The sequence below is a fragment of the Dendrobates tinctorius genome, unplaced genomic scaffold (assembly GCF_039654945.1).
Source record: "Dendrobates tinctorius isolate UK_male_01 unplaced genomic scaffold, ASM3965494v1 ptg000332l, whole genome shotgun sequence".
NCBI lineage: Eukaryota > Metazoa > Chordata > Amphibia > Anura > Dendrobatidae > Dendrobates > Dendrobates tinctorius.
The window spans coordinates 13,479,458-13,501,093 of record NW_027361998.1 but is presented as its reverse complement, the minus strand read 5'-3'; positions in this window follow the sequence as shown (position 1 = coordinate 13,501,093).

The following is a 21,636-nucleotide window of genomic DNA, read 5'->3' as shown; positions in this document are numbered from 1 at the left end:
GGCCAGGGTACTCTCTCCTGTAGAGTGTCAACTCTTATGGGCAGGGTCCTCTCTCCTGTTGAGTGTCAGCTCTTATGTGCAGGGTCCTCTGTCCTGTAGAGTGTCACCTTTTATGTGCAGGGTCCTTACTTCTGTAGAGTGTAAGCTTTTATGGCCAGGGTCCTCTGTCCTGTTGATTGTCAGCTCTTATGGCCAGGGTCCTCTCTCCTGTAGAATGTCAGATCTTATAGGCAGGGTCCTTTCTCCTGTAGAATGTCAGATCTTATAGGCAGGGTCATCTCTCCTGTAGAGTGTCAGCTCTTATGGGCAGGGCCCTCTCTCCTGTAGAGTGTAAGCTCTTATGGGCAGGGTCCTCTGTCCTGTAGAGTGTAACCTTTTATGTGCAGAGTTCTCGCTCCTGTAGAGTGTCAGCTCTTATGGGCATGGTCCTCTCTCCGTTACAGTGTAAGCTCTTATGGCCAGGGTGCTCTGTCCTGTTGATTGTCAGCTCTTATGGCCAGGGTCCTCTCTCTTGTAGAGTGTCAGATCTTATAGGCAGGGTCCCCTCTCCTGTAGAGTGTCAGCTCTTATGTGCAGGGTCCTCTCTCCTGTAGAGTGTCAGCTCTTATCATCAGTGGGGTCCTCTCTCCGTTAGAGTGTAAGCGCTTATGGTCAGGGTCCCCTCTCCTGTAGAGTGTCAGCTCTTATGTGCAGGGTCCTCTGTCCTGTTGATTGTCAGCTCTTATGTGCAGCCTCCTCTCTCCTGTAGAGTGTCAGCTCTTATGGGCAGGGTCCTCTCTCCTGTAGAGTGTCATCTCTTATGAGCAGGGTCCTTTCTCCTGTAGAGTTTTCGCTCTTGTGGGCAGGGTCCTCTCACCTGTAGCATGTCAGCTCCTATGGACAGCATCCTCTACCTGAGGATTAAATGAAAAAGAGCTAAAACACCCCAACACACCAGTCTAGGTGGAGCGCCTCCTAGTGGAGTGGTGCCTTGGAACACAGTAGTCCCAAAAATTCCTTTTGTCACATTTAAGACCAGTACTATGAAACATCTATTTTGCTTAGGGGGCCTTCATAAAAGTTAAAAACTAAATATGAGTGAGTGGTAAAATGCTTGGTTACTCGTTGCTTGAACCAAGCAATTCCTAATACTCGGATGCTCATTTCGAGTAACGAGTATAATTGGAGTCAATAGGAAATACAAGCATTTTTCTAGCAGACCTTACAATGAGGTCTGGGGAGCAGTAAAACTGTTGAATGGAGGGAGAACAGTATGGTGAAGACCTCTGTAAGCATCTCTGACCACCAGATCGCTGCTGGCAACAATGGTGTCACGCTATCACGCCACTGTAAGGACAGACTATTAGTGAGGAGCGAGCGTGCTCGTCACTAGTCATGACTCGCTCAAGCATCAGTGTGCTCGGAATGCTCGTTACTCTGCGAGTATTTTTGGAATGCTCGAGCAGCAGTTCGAGTCCCCGTCCCGCATGCTTGGCGCTTGTTAGACAGCCAATAAACATGTGGGGATTGCGAGCCAGTCACTGTAATGCCGCAGCCATCTTGGTTGTGGCATTACTGTGATTGGCTGGCTGCGTAGCATCATCAGGGCTATATAAGTCCTGTGACGCCATGCTCAGCACACTGTACACCTGACACAGGCAGCGTAGGGAGAGGTGCCGGTGAGAGAGGGACAGGATTGTAACTGCATATTAGACAGGGATTCAACCACATTTATATTTCTATGAAGTGCAACAACCGCCCTTCTTAGGACTAATGATAATCAATAGTAATACTGCTGTCAGCAGCATTTAGGGAGAGATTCTGCTGAAGGGATCGTGAAGGACAGAATAGGGTGAATTGGACATTGTTCTATTCTGCGGCAACCTGCAACTTACAGTAGACAAAAACCCTTTTTAAAGCTTATAAATAATATTATTTTTGCTTTCAATCCTGCAAATTGTCCTGAGCAGGGAAATATTATACACCATTTTACTGCAGCAGTTATGTGTCAGAAGCATACAGGCAGACTTGGTTGGATCTTAATATTGATTCTGCAGTATAAAAATTCCATGTGAGGTAGGCGAATTTGTGATTTCTAGTTTACCTGTCCAATAACGCACGCCTTGCGCATTTTGTAATTGCTAGGTCTCTGGAAACCAAGTTAATTTTTATTAAAAGAAAAAAAAATGGTCACCTACAATCAGTCAAAGCTCTATATGTGAGTTTACTCCACCGTGAAATAACAGAACGAATGTAAAAGTGTATGGATGGCAATCAAATTCAAACAAGGAAAAAAATGTTTCAAAGCTTTTTCTCAGTTTTAGAGATCACGGAAATGTTCAGATATCACATAACACTGTATGGCTGAGAAATGGAAACGTGCACAATTTTTAAAAGCTTTTGTCCACTTTTAGGCCTCATAGAAATATTCACAGACAAAATAACACCGTATGTCTGAGAAATGGAGGCCTACACAGTTTTAAAAAACTTTTTAGCAGCTGGACAGATCACAGAAATATTCACAGACCACCTGTAAGTTTGAGAAATAAAAGCCTTTACAAATTTTAAAAGCTTTTGTTCACTTTTAGAAATCAAAGAAATATTCCCAGAGTAACACTGTATATTTGAGAAGTGGACACCCACAAAAATTTTAAGAGCTTTTTTTTGTAATTTAACAGATCACAGAAATGTTCACAGATCCCATAACACTGTATATCTGAGAAATGGAGAGCTGCACATTTTTTTAAAATCTTTTAACAGTTTTAGAGATCACAGAAAGTTACTCCACACTACGAAATGGTGTATTGCTGAGAAATGTAGCCCAGGAAAAACGAGTTTTGGGTGTGTTATATATCACGAAAAGGACCTCAAAGCACATAATACCTGATTGATCAAAATATATTCAACTTTTTGAGCCCCCACAAAAAAATGCAGCTATATATTTGCCAATGGACTGCACAGGCCTAATGTCTGTCAACAGACTGGATCCTGTCACTGTCCCTGCCCCTTCAACTCTCTCCCTCCCTAGGATAAATGCAGATTGTATGTGATACAAATGATTAGGCCTTAGAAGGGCTGTTAGTATGACGGCTCAGCTTCAGCACCATTATCTACACTACAGGCCTCTGATTTCTTCTAATGTGACACACAGGACTAGACAAGCAGTCTCTCCTTCCAATACAAAGCATCACAGAGCTGTGCGATGGCATCAATGTGCCGAGCCATGGCCTTTTCTAATCCCTGATGATGTCAAACAGCCAGCCAATCACAGTAATGCCACAACCAAGATGGCCACGCCATTACACTGACTCACAGGCAATCCCCACATGCTTATTGGCTGTGTAAAAGATGTCAAAGATACGGGGCGGGATTAGAGTGTTTACTCGGCACCACCCATTACTCGCCGAGCAATAAGCACATTCCAGCACCGCAATACCCGAGAGATAACCAAACACCGAGCACTTTTTTTATTCTGATGAGTCAAAGTTTTTGTTTTTGGATGCACATGAAAAAAAGGATCTGTTAAAAATCTCTCTACGGATTGCGTGCCAAGTTGTTGCAAATTCTATTGCACATATAAGAATAGTTTTGTACCTGCGGGTACCTGTATATCCCGGCCAGCTGGGCTACCGCGTATGAGGAGGTGGTGGTCAAGTCTCCGATGAATCCCACCACGTGAGTCCTGTTCCAGCAGCTGTAGTTTGGGATAATTTGCTTTTTACCTGATAATATCCGGAGCACGCTGTAGACCGACGTATGAACATTGGCACAAGAGTCAAATATTTGGTAACCCAAGGAAATATTGGCAGGAAATTGCAGATTCTTATTAATCTCTTCAAATGTGAGGAAGAAAATCATAAGATACCGATAAAATCGTAGAGACGGCCTGAAAGTCACAGAGATGAAAAGTTACTACAGGGATAATGGTCCAGTCTGTGATAATGTGCTGATGATATAAGGGCAGGTCTACAGAGGTGGTGGGACAGCGATTAGGGGCCACTTACCGACCGCATTTCAGAGCTTTTGGTCTTGAAGTAAATGTCAGTTTCTTCGGTATATATAAAGTATTGACTTGTATTATCCCTCCGATCATCAGGTCTCCTTCCCTGTAATAACCGTCTATAACGTCTCCTCTCAGCTCACAAGCCTCAGTAGAAGAAGACACCGGGAAAAGCTGCAGGAATAGGCAAAGTAAGAGAAGCATCTTCGGCTTATAGAGGAGCACAGAGGCTAGTAAGATGGGCACAGTGGCTCGGAGCAAGCAGGAGACAAGCGGAGGGTCTTGGCAGGGAGCTGGCACCATTTAAAAGGGACGTCAGACGTCTGACCATGACATGGCAGCTTCTCCCGGTGAGAGGGCTGTCAGCGATGTGGAGCCTTTAATAAGGTTCTGAGAATTATTTCAGAGCGTCGACAAGAGACAATCCTAATTCTGAAATAGCCCCGAGTTGTGGAGGAGCCATAAATTATAATAATTATCAAATAATGGCAAATTTATCTCCAGGAAAAATGTATTATTTTACCCGATAACATTTCGGGTTCTTGTAGAGAATTATAACAAACCATAAAATCCACAAAATGGCCACTGCCATTGCTATAAACTACAGAAATCAATAGGTTAAACATGTACATTAGAGAAACGAGCTTCTTTCTCCACTCATGAACCACTTTTCCCTTTATCCTCAAGTCCTCAAATCATTCACTGGAAAAACCGCTAAAATCCGTCTCAAAATAAGAATCTGTCTATTGAAATCTATGTGGGATGAGATAAGCAGAGAGAGAGGCAGCGAGAGACAGAGATATTGCTGCTGCTTCCTGTGTTTTATCTATCTTCAATGCTGGATTCATAGTTACTCTGCTCACTTCTGTTGTTTTACACCCTTCATCTTGGTGCTAATACTTTTTCTAGTAACTCATCTTCCCTTAAGAAAGGCTGCATTTGGGTCGCCCTCCCACGGCTGTGGGGTACTCGGTACCGGCCCGGTCTCTCAGAGGGGGATGTCACAGCAGCAGTGACCCGGTCCATGGCCCTGGGCGCCCATGTAAATGGTATTAAGTGATGGAATAAAGTTTATGAGTGAATGATTCGTGACGCCACCTGTGGTGTTCGGCAATGAAGATGTTAAGCCGACGCTGCAGACAGATCCTCTGGGACAGATGTGGGGGTGCAGCATTGATGGTGTAGCCCTCCACAGGCAGGGCTGTAGTCCCAGGGCAGAGTAGATGAAGAGGATAGGGGTTGAGGAAGAGTGTGTAGTGTTTGGCACAGAGATGTAGCAGTGCTGGAGAGTTTGCAGGAAGAAGGCAAGGACACAACAGGGTGCAGTTTCTTTACCTTTACTTTGGCTTGGCAAATGCAGTCCAGGGTCCAGATTACCGATGGCACAGGAGCTAATTAGCCTGGAAGAAACTCAGGAATCTCTTTATGCAGATAGGTTGTGTAGTCTCCTTCCTAGGGCTTACTTGAGGTACATGCAGTACTGTGTTACACTGAAGTTCCTCCTTCTTGTTCCCTCTCAGATCTATCTCGTATGGCAGACAGCTGTAGCCTTCTATCTCTTCTCTTGGCTCTCCCGTTGCTGTTGTGCCTCCGAGTCTTAGATGGGAATAGAGCATTTACAGCTTCCTATTCCTCTGGTTTCTGTTGCAGCACCTTCAGTATCCATTCAACCGTGGAGACCAGTCTCCAGATCATGCGCTCCAGCTGGGAACGAGCTCTCAACTCCACGTCTACACACTTTGGCCTCCTCACACTAACTCCTCATTTCCCTTCCTGGCCCTCAGAGAGCACTCCTCCCCCAATTCTGGTTCAGAGCTCCCTCTGCTGGCCTGGAGTGGGAACTGTGTTGCATGTTATGGATAACTGCTAGAGAGACCCTTCATTGCTTCCAAGCCTGACATCACCCTCCCTGGAGGAAGGCAATGCCACTGTGGCGACCATACTCCTGGGGGCGCCACACATTCACAGCTACACTTCTCAATACTGGTGCATTATGGCCTCAATGCCACTCCTGCGCTTTAATAACTGATTTATCTTACCACAGTCCTATATTCAAAGCTACTTGGCTCTGCTCTGATGTATATGTCTTTATACTTATCTCCCCAAAGAGCTGAATTCACAGATGCACCATACCTCCCAACTTTGGAACAAAGGAAAGAAGTAGAAACACTGTAGCATATATAAAGCGTTTTGGGAAATTATATTTTACACTAAGTCACTTTAACTTTTCACTGTCGTTTATGTATATCCATGCAGAGATATTTCTCCTAATGTAAAACATTAGTGCTCATACAGTACCATACCACTTTCATAGCCTCCACACAAACAAAATGATACTCCCCACCATACATTCCCCCACACAGTATGATGTATGATGTACCCACACACAGTATAATGCCCCCTGACAGTACATTTCCCCATATACAGTACAATGAACTCATTTTCAGTGTGATGGTTCCACACACAGTAGTATGCACGGATTTACAGCGACAGAGAGGAGACAAAAGACCTCAGTACCTGATTTCTTCTATATCTGTACTGACTAGAAGTGTGGCACCCCAGGAGTTAGGTTGCCACAATGGCCTTGCTTCCCTTCAGGGGGGGAGTGATGTCATGCCTGGAAGCAAGGAAGGGATCTCCTTAACAGGTAGTTCCAGCATACAACACAGTTCCAACTCCAGGCCAGCAGAGGGAGCTCTAAACCCAACTTCTGGGGAGCTGCTCTCTCTAGTCAGGAGGAGGAAGTTAGTAAGTAGCTAGAGCCTGAAAAGGGTGACGGGAGGACATGCAGAGAGAAGCTGGGGACAGGAGCCATTGCAGGACTCACCCCCAGGCTTCAGCGCCAAAGACTGGACACCGGAGTCCGAGGCTGTGTGGAAACTGACGTCCCAGCAGCAGATACCGGAGAACAGAGGACCACAGACGCTCTGTCCCTAACTGATACTCAACTACATATCAGCACGTGAGCCGGGGACGCAGGAGGAGAGCGATCCCTGAAGCAGGTTACAGCTGCCTGTCATGCCATTGGAGTTCTACCTAAGTAGCAGACAGAGGGGGGAACTTGAGCAGAGTTCACAACAGCAAGTGTTGTGAGTTCATTTTCTGGTCTACCAGTTGTGCGTTCTCCTTCCAGGCTCCCTCTGGTGGTAACAGGAGGTAGTGAGGCTGATTTAATCAGTGGAGATCTGCCACCTGATAAGGAGGATGACGATTGGACTTCAGGAATCTCAGACAGGATTTAAGACAGCCGACGCCCTATTCTGGTGCTGGTGATTCCTTCTGGCTTGTCAGGTCTTGGTTCTCAGCTCTGTTCCAGTCAGCTCAAGCTAAGTTTTTCTGCTAATGTTCACACTTGATTTTGTTGGTCTATTCAGTTTTTTGTGTGGTCAGCCAGCCCCGGCTGGGGCTGTGCTGAATTTCCACTCTTATTTATCTGTATTTGCCAATTTGCTTTTTGTCCATTATTAGATTGGCCTCTTTTTGCTCCATCTCAGAATATTTCAGAGTGCTGATATAGTGGGAGAAGTCTAGTGACTTCAAGGTTAATTTTGTTCTCAGAAGTGTTGGACATTATTTTTGAAGGGTTTTTGGCAGATTGCAGACAGTGTCTTTCCTTTCCTTTCCTTTCTAGTTGTTTTGGGCCCTATCGTTTGCTCAGTCTATTTTCCTGCCTGTGTTTGTGTTTTCATCTTGTTTCACCGTCAATACATGTGTGGGGGTTATCTTTCCTTTGGGGTCTGCTCTGGGGCAGTTAGTTTTCCCCTTTTCTTGCTTCAGGCTTATGTAGTCCTCCGGCAGTGACGAGGCGTCTAGGAACATCCTAGGTACGCTCCACGGCTGCTGCTAGTTGTGTGGTCAGGACCAGGGACCTGCAATCTGCATAGTTACCAACCACTCTGGTTTTCTGTGACTTAGCTTGTTTTGATTTTTCCTCCTCGGTGACCCATTGATAACAGAATCACCAGCCATACCGCAGATTCTAGGGTACTCAAAAGCAGGAAAAAGTTGTTAAAAAAGAAGAAAAAAAAAGTGTCAGAATTTTTTTTTTTAATGTATTTTTTCCTCTTTTTTTTCTGGGGCCGTAGGAGGTTTTTTTTTCTAATGGAGATTAAGCAATTGTCTGATCGTGTGGAGCAACTTGCGGCTGAAGTGCAGGGAATTTCCACCTACCTCATTCAGTCACATGCTGTTGTACCAAGGATCCCTACTCCTGATGTGTTTTCTGGGGATCGGTCTAAATTTCTGAATTTTAAGAATAATTGTAAATTATTTCTTGCCTTGAAGCCTAACTCATCGGGGAGCTTTCTTGCCTTGAAGCCTAACTCATCGGGGAGCTCTGTGCAGCAGGTTAAAATTGTCATCTCCTTGTTGCGCGGCATTCCCCAAGATTGGGCATTTTCTCTGACACCTGAAAATCCTATTCTGACTAATGTGGATGCATTTTTTCAGGCCTTGGGTTTGTTGTATGATGAACCTGATTCCGTTGATCAAGCTGAGAGAGCCCTGTTGGCATTAAACCAGGGTCAGGATTCTGCAGAGTTATACTGTCAAAAATTCCAAAAGAGTGCGGTCCTTAATACATGGAATGATAGTGCATTGGCAGCCCTCTTTCGGAAGGATTTATCAGAGACTGTAAAAGATGTTATGGTGGGATTTCCTGTTCCCTCTGGTCTGGATGATTCTATGTCATTAGCCATTCAAGTTGATCGGCGTTTACGTGAATGTAAAAATACACGGGAGGCGCTGCCACCTTTTGAACAAACGTCTGAACCTATGCAATGTGATGGGGTTTTGTCTAGGGCGTAACGTCAGGAGTTTAGAAGGCATAATAAGCTGTGTTTTTTCTGTGGAGACGTCTCACATACTATTTCTGTCTGCCCTAAATGAGAGAAACGTTTTGCACACACATTGGCAGTGGGCAGTATACAACCTAAGTTTCTTTTGGCAATTACACTGATCTGCTCCTTATCCACATTTTCCACTAAGGCTTTTGTGGATTCAGGAGCAGCTCTGAATCTGTTGGATTTGGACTTTGCTAAACGTTGTGGTTTGTCCATGACGCCTCTGCAGACGCCTATTCCTTTGAGGGGTATTGATGCTACTCCTTTGGCGGAGAATAAACCTCAGTTTTGGACCCAGGTGATAATGCGAGTTGCCCCAGACCACCAAGAAAATTGTAAATTTTTGGTGCTGCATAATTTGCATGATACTATTGTTCTGGGTTTCCCCTGGTTGCAAACTCATAATCCAGTTTTGGATTGGAAATCTGGGTCTGTGGTGAGTTGGGGTTGGCAGTGTGTTCTTAGGGACGCTCCTGTTTTCTCCACCTCTCCCCAGTCTCATCATATTCCTGATTATCTGGCTGATTTCTCTGATATATTTAGTGAGAGTAAGTCTGCGTCTTTGCCTCCTCATAGGAGTTATGACTGTGCAATTGAGTTGATGTCTGGGTGTAAATTTCCCAAGGGTCGGCTTTTCAACTTATCAGTACCCGAACATGATGCTATGCGATCCTATATTAAGGAGTCGTTGGAGAAGGGTCATATTAGACCATCCTCGTCACCTTTAGGTGCTGGGGTTTTTTTTGTGGCCAAGAAAGATGGTTCATTAAGATCGTGTATTGATTATCGTTCCCTTAACAAGATGACGGTTAAATATCAGTACCCGTTACCTCTGACGTCTGATTTGTTCTCCAGAGTTAAGAGTGCCTGCTGGTTTACCAAATGTGCCCCAGCAGGTTTTAGCAAAAGCAAAAATACCCGACGTTTCGATCCTCCCAGATCTTACTCATGGGGTACACTTGATATAATATTAACGGACATGGGGCACTCGTAGAGGGTACAGGACCCCACAGGATAACTGGAAGGTTTAGGTATTGCGGCAAACTGGAAATATCTAGTTGATATATATTTTCTAGTAAGAAGGTGTGGTATTTATATCTCTGCTGAAAATAGGTAAATCCTGGCTTGAGTTTCAGAGAGCTGTAATCTAGAGGTTTCCACCAGGGGTCACGAGTGTTTAGGATAAGCATGCCATATTGAAATTTAGGCCTGAAGCAACCAGTGTGTAGTTTGTGGCTGTGGTGGCCGACGTAAACCCGTTTAAACCTTAAGTACAGCCCCGCATCTACTCTGAGGTAGGGCGCAGGAGCGCCACCTGCATCACTTGACCTTTGCTTACAGGATTCCCCAGGCATAAATTTCTACTTGTTGGCCACTGCAGCCTCAGCCTATATCTTTTCTATTTAAGGTTTAAACGGGTGTACGTCGGCCACCACAGCCACAAACTACACACTGGTTGCTTCAGGCCTAAATTTCAATATGGCATGCTTATCCTAAACACTCGTGACCCCTGGTGGAAACCTCTAGATTATGGTGGAAACCTCTAGATTACAGCTCTCTGAAACTCAAGCCAGGATTTACCTATTTTCAGCAGAGATTTAAATACCACACCTTCTTACTAGAAAATATATATCAACTAGATATTTCCAGTTTGCCGCAATACCTAAACCTTCCAGTTATCCTGTGGGGTCATGTACCCTCTACGAGTGCCCCATGTCTGTTAATATTATATCAAGTGTACCCCATGAGTAAGATCTGGGAGGATCGAAACGTCTGGTATTTTTGCTTTTGCTAAAACTTGCTGGGGCACATACTTTCTCTGTTTGGATTGGACAGATCTAATAAATATATATACTTTTGCATACAATTAACGTATTGAGTGCGGTGAATCATTTTTTCTTTAATACTCCGGAGGGACATTTTGAGTACCTGGTGATGCCTTTTGGGCTCTCTAATGCCCCTTCTGTCTTCCAGTCCTTTATGAAAGATATTTTCCGTGACTTTGTGGATAAGTTTTTGATCATCTATCTGGATGATATTTTGATCTTTTATAGTGATTGGGATTCTCATGTGGAACATGTTCGGACTGTGTTCCGGATATTGAGGGAGAATTCCCTGTTTGTTAAGGGATCGAAATGCCTCTTTGGTGTACAGAGGATTTCATTTTTGGGATTTATCTTATCTCCATCGACTATTGAAATAGACCCGGGCAAGGTACAGGCCATTTATGATTGGGTTCAGCCTACTTCTTTGAAGGCCTTCCAGAAGGTTTTGGGTTTTGCTAATTTCTATCGTAAATTTATAGGTAATTTTTCTGGTATTGTCAAACCACTGACTGATCTGACCAAGAAGGGTGCTGATGTTCTGAATTGGTCTCCTGAGGCTATCTCAGCATTTCAGGAGCTTAAGCAGAGATTTACTTCAGCTCCATTTATACGGCAACCTGATGTCTCACTTCCATTTCAGGTGGAGGTAGATGCTTCTGAGATTGGTGCAGGAGCTGTTTTGACCCAAAAAGACCCTGTGACTTCTAAGATGAATCCCTGTGCCTTCTTTTCTCGAAAGTTCTTCCCATCTGAACGCAACTATGACGTGGGGAATCGGGAATTGTTGTCCATGAAGTGGGCATTTGAGGAGTGGAGACATTGGTTGGAGGGAGCTAGACATCAATGTGTGGTCCTCACCGATCACAAGAATTTGATTTATCTGGAGTCGGCCAAACGCTTGAATCCGACAGAGGAGTCCAGTTTGTTTCCAGATTCTGGAAAGCCTTTTGTTCCAATCTGGGAATTCAGTTAATCTTCTCCGCGTTTCATCCCCAGACCAATGGACAGACTGAGAGAAAAAACCAGACCTTGGAGTCTTATTTAAGATGTTTTATATCTGCTGATCAGGATGGTTGGGTCTCTTTTTTGCCCTTGGCCGAATTCGCGCTGAACAATAGAGCTAGCTCTGCCATTTTGATGTCACCCTTTTTCTGTAATTTTGGGTTTCATCCTCGATTCTCTTCAGGGCAAGTGGAATCTTCGTCCTGCCCAGGTGTGGACACTGTGGTTGAGAGAATGCAGCAGATATGGGACCAAGTGGTGGATAAGTTGTCACTCTCTCAGGAAAGGGCGCAGCGATTTTCCAACCGGCATAGGACCATTGGTCCTCGGTTTAAAGTGGGTGATATGGTTTGGTTGTCGTCTAAGAATATTCCTATGAAGGTTGCATCTCCAAAATTTAAGCCAAGATTTATTGGACCTTATAAGATTTTGGAGATTCTTACTCCTGTTTCTTTTCGATTGGCTCTTCAAGTTACGTTCAAGATCCATAACGTATTTCACAAATCTTTGTTGAAGAGGTTTGTTGAGCCAGTGGTTCCTATGGCAGCACCTACTGACCCTGTGTTGGTTGAAGGCAATGTGGAATATGAGGTAGAGAAAATACTGGATTCTTGTTTGGTTAGATGGAGACTCCAGTATTTGGTCAAATGGAAGGGTTATGGCCAGGAGGATAATTCTTGGGTCTCTGCCTCTGATATTCATGAAAAATAGATTGGTTCGTGCTTTTCACCGGGCCCATCCTGATCGGCCTGGTGGCGTGGATGAGGGTTTGGTGACCCCTCCTCAAGGGGGGGTACTGTTGTGAGTTCATTTTCTGGTCTACCAGTTGTGACTTCTCCTTCCAGGCTCCCTCTGGTGGTAACAGGAGGTAGTGAGGCTGATTTAATCAGTGGAGATCTGCCACCTGATAAGGAGGATGACGATTGGACTTCAGGAATCTCAGACAGGATTTAGGACAGCCGACGCCCTATTCTGGTGCTGGTGATTCCTTCTGGCTTGTCAGGTCTTGGTTCTCAGCTCTGTTCCAGTCAGCTCAATCTAAGTTTTTCTGCTAATGTTCACACTTGATTTTGTTGGTCTATTCAGTTTTTTGTGTGGTCAGCCAGCCCTGGCTGGGGCTGTGCTGAATTTCCACTCTTATTTATCTGTATTTGCCAATTTGCTTTTTGTCCCTCATTAGATTGGCCTCTTTTTGCTCTGTCTCAGAATATTTCAGAGTGCTGATATAGTGGGAGAAGTCTAGTGACTTCAGGGTTAATTTTGTTCTCAGAAGTGTTGGACATTATTTTTGTAGGGTTTTTGGCAGATTGCAGACGGTGTCTTTCCTTTCCTGTCCTTTCTAGTTGTTTTGGGCCCCATCATTTGCTCAGCCTATTTTCCTGCCTGTGTTTATGTTTTCATCTTGTTTCACCATCAATACATGTGTGGGGGCTATCTATTCCTTTGGGGTCTGCTCTGGGGCAGTTAGTTTTCCCCTTTTCTTGCTTCAGGCTTATGTAGCTCTCCGGCTGTGACGAAGCGTCTAGGATCAACGTAGATACGCTCCATGGCTGCTGCTAGTTGTGTGGTCAGGACCAGGGATCTGCAATCTGCATAGTTACCAACCTCTCTGGTTTTCTGTAACTTAGCTTGTTTTGATTTTTCCTCCTCAGTGTCCCATTCATAACAAGCAAGTACCAGAGAATAGCGCTAGAAAGGATGTCTCACAACCCACCTGAATAAGGAGATTCCCAAATTGCCTTTAGGCTGACCGACTCCTGTAACATCTGTAACCTGAGCCCTGGACTGTACCTACACAGCTTAGTAACAGGTAAAGGAAACTTCACTCTGTGTCCTTTGAATTTTTTCTGCAACACCTTCTCAGCACTGCTACATCTCTTGCCAAGTACTACATCACCATCTCCCTCAAAATCTTTCATCTGGCCTGGAACTAAGCTCTGCCTGTGGAGAGCTATTCCATTTCTGCTGCATCACCATCAGTCCCAGAGGATCTGCACTGCAGCGCTCATCACCTCTGATCAGATAAAACAGGTGGTGTCACGAACACTTTACTACAAACTCTTTATTTCTCCTGTAAATATCCCCTTTTATTGGACGCCCAGGGCCACAGACCGGGTCACCGCCTCTGTGACACTGCCCCGAAGCGGTCCAGTACCGAGTACCCCACTGCCCTGTCGGGCGTTGAAGAAGCACTTCACCTTAGTATTAAACAATGTAAATTTATTTTAGCAGTGCATGGGTTAATTTGCTCAGTTGAGACATTATAGAGCATTAATGGAGACGGCATTTGGTAGATTTATCTGTGACTGTTGCTAGGTTTTGAGTGTATGATAATTCCCTTTCTTCTCCTACCTTCACTTAACCCCATCCTCCACTACCCAGTGCATTCCTCTGATATATGGGTGAGTATCTTTGTATGTTTGGTATTTTTCGTTATCCCTGTTCGTATTACCCTGTTAGTCTGGTTGGTGTACCATCGTACACTACTACTCCCCTCCTCCCTGGATGGGGAAAGGTTACAAACTGAGGGCAGATTCAGGAGTTAAGGTAAGGTACGTGGCCCCAGCGTCTTTACCATCAAAAGTAATCTGAGGAGCATGGTGAGCTAGGGCGCCCCTAGAGTTAGGGACAGGAAAGGAGCCCCTGGTCTCAGGACACCCCACAACAGAGTCGTGACATTAGCTCTGACCAAAACTATTTTTGATCCATTATGGATCCTATCACTGCTTTGACAGGGCAACTGCAGCAGCTTAGCCTGGAGGTGGCAAATCTACGCACTCGTTTTGCAGCACCCTAACACATCAGACTTGTGGACCATGACTTCCAGGCAACCCTTAGTGTAGCCCATTATCGCTTTGCCTGACAGGTTCTCTAGGGGGCGTGACAAGTTTGTTGTTTTCTGGGAGGCCTGTAAACTATACTTCAGATTACGTCCTTGTTCATCAGGAACCGAGGAGCAATGGGTGGGGATAGTAATCTCGCTCCTTCAGGGTGACCCCCAAGCACAGACATTCTCTCTCCCATCTGACTCCCAGTTGTTCCAGATGGTGGAGGAATTTTTTCTTGCACAGTGTCATATATATGTTAACTCCGACCGCATCTCTCTGGCTGAGTCCACACTATGTCAACTCAAGCAGTGAGACCTATCAGTGGAGTTTCAGAGGTGATCGACTGACACTAAGTGGAATGACCCTGCGTTCCGTAGCCAGTTGTGTTTAGGGCTATTAGTAAGGATGAAGAATGCCTTAGCCCTGCATAAGACTCCAGTTTCCCTTGAGGCATACGTCTCTGGCTATCTGGGTGGATCACCAAGTTTGCCAGAGACATAAAGAGACACCTCCAATATGTGGGAGGTCTAGGACCAAGGGAAACCTGGTCTGAGTCACTGGAGGATCCCATGCAGTTTGATGGGGCAACTAGTTCTGGAAAGCAGTCTGTTGTTCTGCGCAAGGGGGAGTTTGTTTTTACTGTGGTAGAAAGGGCCATTTCTTTGGCACATGTCCCTCCCTATCTCACTGTAAACAGCCGCCGGAAAACTAAGGAGCCTGGGTTGTGAGGAGATTTGCAACCTGGGTTTACATATTTCCTCCGTGAGTAGGACACAATTCTTTCTGCTTGCGGAGTTCCATTTGATCAAAAATAAGTTGTTTTTTTCTGCCTTTCTGGACAGTGGGGCGGGTTCAACTTGATAAACGCTAAGCTCATCCAGGTCTAGGTCCTCAAACCACATACACTGTCAAGAACTATACCCATAGTCGCCAATGATGGAGACAGTGGTATTTTACTCAAACCATTCAAGGGTTACATCTACAGGTAGGAGCCATGCACTCAGAATGTATTGACTGTTATGTGCTAGAGGGTCTGCTGTCTCCTGTGGTTCTCGGACTACCTTGGCTCTCTCTGCACAACCCTGTGGTAGATTGACAGACTCGGGAGGTGATAAAGTTAAGTGAATATTGTCAAGGACACTGTTGGACACCCGGCTTGCAAGGGTGGTTGCCCAGTTTGTGCCTAAAAATCTGTCTGACTTTGGAGATGTGTTCTTTTAGCAGAGGTGCCAAGAACTTCCTCCCTATCTTCCTTATGACTGAGCCGTTAATTTTGTCCCTGGAGCCAAGATGCCAAAGAGCAGACTATTTAATGTGTCTGGTCCAGAGAGGCAGGTTATGAGGGTCATATCAGATCATCCTAATCCCCCATTGCTGCGGGGTTTTTCTACGTAAAGAAGAAAGACTGGGCTTACGCCCCTGTCTACATTTCCACAAACTCCATCAGATCACGGTCCGGGATCAGTTTCCACTCCCTCTGATCCCGGACCTATTTAATCGAATTGTAGGAGCAAGGTGTTTTTCTAAACTGGACTCATTTATTGGTCGATTTTATCACCGATCTACCTGTGTCGGTAAGTAATACTGGAATTTTGGTGGTGCTGAATAGACTGAGTAAAATGTCACATCTCACTGATGGAAATTTGCGCCAAGGTCTTGGCGTTAGGTAAAGAGAGTACTTTGCCTAACGCCAAGACCTTGGCGCAAATTTTCATCAGCAAGATTGTAAAATTACATGGAATCCCTACCAATTTTATATCTGTTGTTCAATCAGCATTTCCCCTGCTGTCTAATGGGCAAAACTGAATTGGTTAACCAGAGTCTTGAGACTTATCTTAGGTATTTTGTGTGTGAGAATCAGGAGGATTGGGTTACCTACTTACTTCAAGCTGAATTTGCGGTAAATAATCGTTGTCATGAGGCTACTCGTAAGTCCGTTTTTCTGGGCATTTGGATTACACCCTCAGTACAGCTCATTTAACCCCTTCATGACTCAGCCTATTTTGACCTTAATGACCTGGCCATTTTTTGCAATTCTGACCAGTGTCCCTTTATGAGGAAATAACTCTGGAACGCTTCAACGCATCCTAGCGATTCTGAGAGTGTTTTTTCGTGACATATTGGGCTTCATGTTAGTGGTAAATTTTGGTCGATAATTTTTGCGTTTATTTGTGAAAAAATCAGAAATTTGGCGAAAATTTTGAAAATTTCGCAATTTTCAAATTTTGAATTTTTATTCTGTTCAACTAGAGAGTTATGTGACACAAAATAGTTACTAAATAACATTTCCCACATGTCTACTTTACATCAGCACAATTTTGGAAACAAAATATTTTTTTGTTAGGAAGTTATAAGGGTTAAAAGTTGACCAGTGATATCTCATTTTTACAACAAAATTTACAAAAGCATTTTTTTTAGGGACCACCTCACATTTGAAGTCACTTTGAGGGGTCTATATGGCAGAAAATAGCCAAAAGTGACACCATTCTAAAAACTGCACCCCTTAAGCTACTCAAAACCACATTCAAGAAGATTATTAACCCTTCAGGTGTTTCACAGCAGCTAAAGCAATGTGGAAGGAAAAAATGGACATTTTAATTTTTCCAACACAAATTTTCTTTCAGCATCAATTTTTTCATTTTCACATGGGTAACAGGATAAAATGGATCCTAAAATTTGTTGGGCAATTTCCCCTGAGTACACCGATACCTCATATGTGGTTATAAACTACTGTTTGGGTGCACGGCAGGCTCAGAAGGGAAGGAGCGCTATTTGACTTTTTGAATGGAAAATATGCTGGAATATTTAGCGCTTGCCATGTCTCGTTTGGAGAGTACCTGTGTGCCTAAACACTGGAGCTCCCCCACAAGTGACCTCATTTTGGAAACTAGACCCCCCAAGGAACTTATCTAGATGCATATTGATCACTTTGAACCCCCAGGTGCTTCTCAAATTGATCCGTAAAAAAAAAAAGTACTTTTTTTTCACAAAAATTATCTTTTAGCCTGTTTTTTTATTTTCACATGGGCAACAGGATAAAATGGATCCTAAAATTTGTTGGGCAATTTCTCCTGAGTACACCGATACCTCATATGTGGTCATAAACCACTGTTTGGGTGCAGGCAGGGCTCGGAAAGGGAAGGAGCGCCATTTCACTTTTTGAATGGAAAATTAGCTCCAATCGTTATCGGACACCATGTCGCGTTTGGAGAGCCCCTGATGTGCCTAAACATTGGAGCTCCCCACAAGTGACACCATTTTGGAAACTAGACCCCTTAAGGAACTTATCTAGATGTGTAGTGAGCACTTTGAACCCCCAAGTGCTTCACAAAAGTTTATAACATAGAGCAGTGAAAATAAAAAATCATTTTTTTTTCCTCAAAAATGATTTTTTTAGCACGCTATTTTTTATTTTCACAGGGGTAACAGGAGAAATTGGATCACAAATGTTGTTGTCCAGATTGTCCTGAGTACGCTGGTACCCCATATGTGGGGGAGGGCCACTGTTTGTGTGCACGGCAGGGCGCAGAAGGAAATGAGCGCCATTTGGCTTTTTGAAATGAAAATTAGCTCCAATCGTTAGCGGACACCATGTCGTGTTTGGAGAGCCCCTGTGTGCCTAAACTTTGGAGCGCCCCCACAAATGACCCCATTTTGGAAACTAGACCCCATAAGGAACTTATCTAGATGCATAGTGAGCACTTTGAACCCCCAGGTGATTCACAGAAGTTTATAATGCAGAGCAGTGAAAATAAAAAATCTTTTTTTTTCCTAAAAAAAATTTTTTTAGTTGGCAATTTTTTATTTTCACAAGGGTACTAGGATAAATTGGACCCCATAAGTTGTTGTCCAGTTTGTTCTGAGTACGCTGGTACCCCATATGTGGGGGGGAACCACTGTTTGGGCACACGTTGGGTCTCAGCAGGGAAGTAGTGACATTTTGAAATGCTGACTTTGATGGAATGGTCTGCGGGCGTCATGTTACATTTGCTGAGCCCCTGTGTGCCTAAACAGTAGAAACCCCCCACAAGTGACCCCATTTTGGAAACTAGACCCCCCATGAAACTTATCTAGATGTGTGGTGAGCACCTTGAACCCCCAAGTGCTTCACAGAAGTTTATAACGCAGAGCCGTGAAAATAAAAAATCATTTTTTTTCCCACAAAAAAAATGATTTTTAACACGCAATTTTTTTTTTCACAAGGGTAACAGGATAAATTGGACCCCAAAAGTTGTTGTCCAGTTTGTCCTGAGTACGCTGGTATCCCATATGTGGGGGATGACCACTGTATGGGCACACGTCAGGGCTCGGAAGGGAAGTAGTAACGTTTTGGTATGCAGACTTTGATGGAATGGTCTGCGGGCATCATGTTACATTTGCAGAGCCCTTGATGTACCTAAACTGTGGAAACCCCCCACAAGTGACCCCATTTTGGAAACTAGACCCCATAAGGAAATTGCCTAGATGTGTGGTGAGCACCTTGAACCCCGAAGTGCTTCACAGAAGATTGTAACACAGAGCCATGAAAATAAAAAATCTTTTTTTTTCCTCAAAAAATGAATTTTTAGCTCGCAATTTTTTATTTTCACAAGGGTAACAGGGGAAATTGAACCCCAAAAGTTGTTGTCCAGTTTTTCCTGAGTACATTGATACCCCATATGTGGGGATGGACCACTGTTTGGGCACACGTCGGGGCTCGGAAGGGAAGTAGTGACGTTTTGAAATACCGACTTGATCGAATGGTCTGCGGGCATCATGTTACGTTTGCAGAGCCTCTGATGTGCCTAAACAGTGGAAACCCCCCACAAGTGACCCCATTTTGGAAACTAGACCACCCAAGGAACTTATCTAGATGTGTGGTGTGCACTTTGAACCCCCAAGTGCTTCACAGAAGTTTATAACGCAGAACCGTGAAAATAAAAAATCTTTTTTTTTCTCAAAAAATGATTTTTTAGCCCGCAATTTTTTATTTTCACAATGGTAACAGGATAAATTGGACCCCAAAAGTTGTTGTCCAGTTTGTCCTGAGTACGCTGGTACCCAATATGTGGGGAGGGATCACTGTTTGGGCACACGTCAGGGCTCGGAATGGAAGTAGTGACATTTTGAAATGCAGACTTTGATGGAATAGTCAGCGGTCGTCATTACGTTTGCAGAGCCCCTGATGTGCCTAAACAGTGGAAACCCCCCACAAGTGACCCCATTTTGGAAACTAGACCTTCCAAGGAACTTATGTAGATGTATGGTGAGCACTTTCAACCCCCAAGTGCTTCACAGAAGTTTATAATGCAGAGACGTGAAAATGAAAAAAACATTTTTTTTCCACAAAAATAATTTTTTAGCCCCCAATTTTTTTTTCCCAAGGGTAACAGGAGAAATTAGTCCCCAAAAGTTGTTGTGCAATTTTTCCTGAGTACGCTGATACCCCATATGTGGGGGTAAACCACTGTTTGGGCACACGTCGGGGCTTGGAAGGGAGGGAGCACCGTTTGACTTTTTTAACGCAAAATTGGCTGGAATCAATGGTTGCACCATATCACGTTTGGAGACCCCCTGATGTGACTAAACAGTGGAAACCCCTCAATTCTAACTCCAACCCTAACTCCAACACATCCCTAACCCTAATCCCAACCCTATCCATAACCCTAACCCCAACACACCCCTAACCCCAACACTAACCATAACACTAACCACAAGCCTAACCCTAATTCTAACCCTAACCCTAATTCCTACCCTAACCCTAATTCTAACCCTAATTCCAACCCTAACCCTAATTCCAACCCTAACTCTAATTCCAACCCTAACCCTCTTTCCAACCCTAACCCTAACCCTCTTTCCAACCCTAATCCTAACCCTCTTTCCAACCCTAAGCCTAACCCTCTTTCCAACCCTAACCCTAACCCTAATGGAAAAATAAAAATATTTTCTTTATTTTATTAGTTATGCCTACCTATGGGGGTGATAATCGGGGGGTTCATTTACTTTTTATTTCATTTTGATCACTGTGAGATCATCAAAATGAAATAATGGAATCTGCAGTCGGCAGATTTGGGCGGGCGCACTGCGCATGCGCCCGCCATTTTACAAGATGGCGGCTCCCATGAACCTGACCCGCCGGACACCGGGAGCGACGGGGGGACTTAGAAGGTGCCGGGGGCGGTGAGAGTGGGTGAGGGGGTTATCAGAAGCTGGCGGGGAGCGGAGGGAATGGGAGGGGGGACAGATGATGATAGCGGCAGCAGATCGCCGCTGTCATTCAGTGGCGGAGGGGCGATCGCCGGTGGGGGGGGTCGAATCGGTGTCTCCAGCCATGTCCGATGCTACTGCATCGGCCATGGCTGGATTGTAATATTTCATCAATTTTCATTGATGAAATATTACTATCGCTCTGATTGGCTGTTTCACTTTTAACAGCCAATCTGAGCGATCGTAGCCACGTGCGAAGCGACGCCCCCTGTGGTGAATTACAAAGCCCCCTGTATCTGCGGGTCAGGTGACCTTTCAGTGACCCCGGTCACCCGACCTGCAGGGGGCCTTTGAATTCATGACACAGGGTATGCGTCATGGGTCGGATTGGCACCGACTCTCATGACGCATACGCTGTGTCACAGGTCGGGAACCGGTTAATAGAATTTGTTCTTCTGGAATGCCTGAATAAAATGATTTTCATCATCAATTATGTCTGAGTGGCAAGGGGTTATTGATAATTTGATAAAAATGGGGTTCAAATATGTGTGGCTGATCAGAGACGTTTGGTGGGTCACCTGTGTGTTGGTGACTTGGTGTGGTTGTCTTCAAGGAACATTAAATTGAAGGTTTTCTTTAGTAGACTGGGTCCCAGTTTTATTGGTCCTTATAAGATTGTGGCTGTCATCATTCCCATAGCATTCTGCCTTGCTTTGATGCGCACTTTTAGGATCGAAAATATGTTTAAATCGATCTCTACTAAAAAAAGTTGAGTCCTCTGTACTATCACCACTACCGCCATCTCCAGTTATTGTGGATGGAAATTTGGAATTTCAAATAGCCAAGATCGTCAATTCTCGCTTAGTTCATCGGTCGCATCAATATCTGGTACACTGAAAGGGATACGGTCCTGAGGAGAGAATGTGGGCACCAGTATCTGAGGTCCATGCAGCCAGGCTGTTATGTTTTTTTCA